Here is a 3,308-nt window from a genome sequence, read left to right on the forward strand (position 1 = left end):
CGAAGGTTCTTTTTGTGGGAAGCTGGAGAAAGGAGATCTTTGAGGGTCCCTGAGCTCCTTTGTTCAAACAGGAAAATGCCTTCCCTGCAGCCGGGGGCTGGTTCCCAGGACCCTGTCCTGCCTCGCTTCCTGTTTCCTATCTCAAGGCAGAGCTGCTTCCTGGAGCACGCGTTCCAGAACCCTCTGTGACCAGGCCTTCTGCTCGGCCTGCTCAGCCAGGTGAGAGGAGAGGGTGCCCCCTCCCTCTTCCCGCCCAGCCAGGTGCATTAATGGACTTCTCTAGGGCTGCCGGCAGAGCTGCTTTGGGGCCGAGGCAGGGAGTTCCTCAGATCCTTTGGAGAACTTTAGTGTGAAGTAGTAACTGATGCTTTGTCTACTGGGATGGGGTTCAGGAGAGACTGAAGCCTCCTAAGCAAGGCAAGCCTGGCCATCATTGCTTTCTTCTTCCCATCTAGAACCTTCTCTGCCCCTAAATTTCTGTTTCCCCATCTTCTACAATCCCTCAATCTATTTATTATGTAGCAAGAGAGCAAAGAAAGGGTCCTGTTGACTATCTTTTATTTCTTTCTGTGGCACGTGAATGCCACTTTGTCATGTTCTAGCCCCATATCTGAAAATCCCTAACTCAAAGTTGAGTTTTCTATTATGGATTTAAAAAAAAAAAAAAAAAAAAAAAAAAGAGGGTTAAGGGTCATGTGTGTCCCAGTAACAAAAAATATTTCCAGAGGAAATAAGATCCAATTCACTAAGTAGAGATCGTGGTATGGTTCAGTAAGGATGAGATTTTTAAAGTATGCTTCAGTTGCGTATTGTGGTTGGAAGATGGGGTGGGGAGGAGCAGGTGATTCATGGCTCTGGTAAGCTATGGTTCCTCTCTCAGAGCCACTTGTCAAGAGTATGAGTCAGTTACGGCCAGCCTTGGAATTTACCTCTCCATCTTACGAGAGCCCTTTTGAGTTGGAAAACACCCTGTCTGCTTCATTTTAGAATGTCAAAACTACTTTTTTAATAAATGTTTATTTTTCACATTGAGTTCGTTTAAATCCTGAAGTTCTGTATAAAGAGAACTGGGACTCCCAGAGAGACTTGGATGTCCAAACTTTTCCTGGTAATCATATTATTAAGAGATTAGAGATATGCTTCCTCGCATGCTTCTGATAGTTACTTTTTTTTTTTTTTTTTAAGAGGGAGGGAGAGAGACCGTCCATCTGCTGGTTCACTCCCCGAATGGCTCAACTGCTGGGGCTAGGCCAGGCCAAAGCCAGGAGCCAGGAGCTTTTTCCAGGTCTCCCATAGGGGTGCAGGGACCCAAGTTCTTGGGCCATCTTCCACTGCTTTCCCAAGCACATTAGCAGGGAGCTGGATGGAAGTGGAACAGCCAGGACCCAAACAGGCACCCATAGGGGATGCTGGCACCAAGACTACAGCTTAACCTACACCACAGTGCTGGCCCCGATAGTTACTTTTTAATTTAGCTTTTCCATCAGTCTGTGCTAGAATGGGAATGATCCCCAAATTGCCATTCCCTACGTTAAAGGGAGACTTGAGGGATAAGAATGGGACAGGCTCATGGATATTCGTGTTTCAACAGGATCTGAACCCAACAAGATCAGATGGGATTTTAAGGATGTCCTTTTTTTTCCTTCAAGATGTGAAATCCAGTGACTTTTTATACATATTCATTGTGTAATGATTGCCACAAATTAACACGTTCAACACCACTCTTGCCTTTCAAATAAAATTTTTTTTTTTTTAAAGGGACAGCAGTGTTGGTCAAAGGGTACAAAATTAAAGAGTTACATTACAGACAGGGAGAGGCCTTCCATCCGCTGGTTCACTCTTCCAGTGACCACAGCAGCCAGAGCTTGGCTGGTCTGAAGCCAGGAGCCTGAAGCTTCTTCCAGGTCTCCCACGTGGGTGCAGGGGTCCAAGCACTTGGGCCATCTTCCAGTGCTTTCACAGACCACAGCAGAGGGCTGGATTGGAAGAGGAGCAACCAGGACAAAAACTGGTGCCCTTATGAGATGCCATTGCCGCAAGTGATGGCTTACCCTAGTGTTGGCCCCCAACATCTGCCCCTTTTTAATTCTTTAGCTTTTCTAGTTTTTCACCCCTTTCTTTTTGGTTCTGGCCAAATCTGATATGAAATTGAACTTTTTTCCCCTAAGATTTATTTGAAAGGCAGAGTGACACAAAGGGAGACACATACACACATTTTCCATCTGCTGGGTCACTTCCCACATGCCTGCAAGAGCTGGGACTGGGTTAGGCTGAAGCCAGGAGCTGGGGACTCCATTCAGGTCTCCCACAGGTGTCAGGGACACCAGTATCTGGGCCTCATCTGCTGCCTCAGGCACATGAGCAGGAAACTGGATCAGAAGTGGAGGCAGGACATGGGTCCCAGGCCCTCTGATATAAAACACAGATGTCCCCAGTGGCAGCCTAACCTACTATACCACAATGCCCACTATTATTAATTAATGTCTTTTAACTTACTTACTAGCTACTATTACTATCCCTGTTTCACGGATTGGGAAAAGAGGCACAGAAATGCTAAGGAACTTGTCCAGATTCCCATGAGTATGGCAAGTGGTGGGTCTCGGATTAAGACAGCTGGGATTGGGGAGGTTGGGTAACCTACCTCACTCAGTGACCTTGAATTGGGAAGAAATGCAGAAGGAAGAGGAACTGGAAATGAGTAAATCTTTTCTGTGGCTGGTGTGCACATAGGTGTTAAAGAGTGAGGATTTTAAAAATAATGGTGTTCATCTGGGGTTTCCTGTGAACTCATGTCACTTGAGTCTGCCGTGCTAACAGGATCCATAGGTAGGAGTGTAAAGATCTTGACAAAACAGGACTCAAGGAAGGAGGGGAGAGGGAGGGCGGGAAGTATTATGTTCTGAAGTATCATTATGCTCTTAAAACTATATATGATTGCCGGCGCCGCAGCTCACTAGGCTAATCCTCCGCCTTGCGGCGCCGGCACACTGGGTTCTAGTCCCGGTCGGGGCGCCGGATTCTGTCCCGGTTGCCCCTCTTCCAGGCCAGCTCTCTGCTGTGACCAGGCAGTGCAGTGGAGGATGGCCCAAGTGCTTGGGCCCTGCACCCCATGGGAGACCAGGAGAAGTACCTGGCTCCTGCCATCGGATCAGCGCGGTGTGCCGGCCGCGGCGGCCATTGGAGGGTGAACCAACGGCAAAGGAAGACCTTTCTCTCTGTCTCTCTCTCTCACTGTCCACTCTGCCTGTCAAAAAAAAAAAAAAACTATGTATGACTATATATAATATATATTATTGCCTTCATACAAA

Source organism: Oryctolagus cuniculus, chromosome 7 (genome assembly GCF_964237555.1).
Source record: "Oryctolagus cuniculus chromosome 7, mOryCun1.1, whole genome shotgun sequence".
In the NCBI taxonomy this organism is placed as follows: domain Eukaryota; kingdom Metazoa; phylum Chordata; class Mammalia; order Lagomorpha; family Leporidae; genus Oryctolagus; species Oryctolagus cuniculus.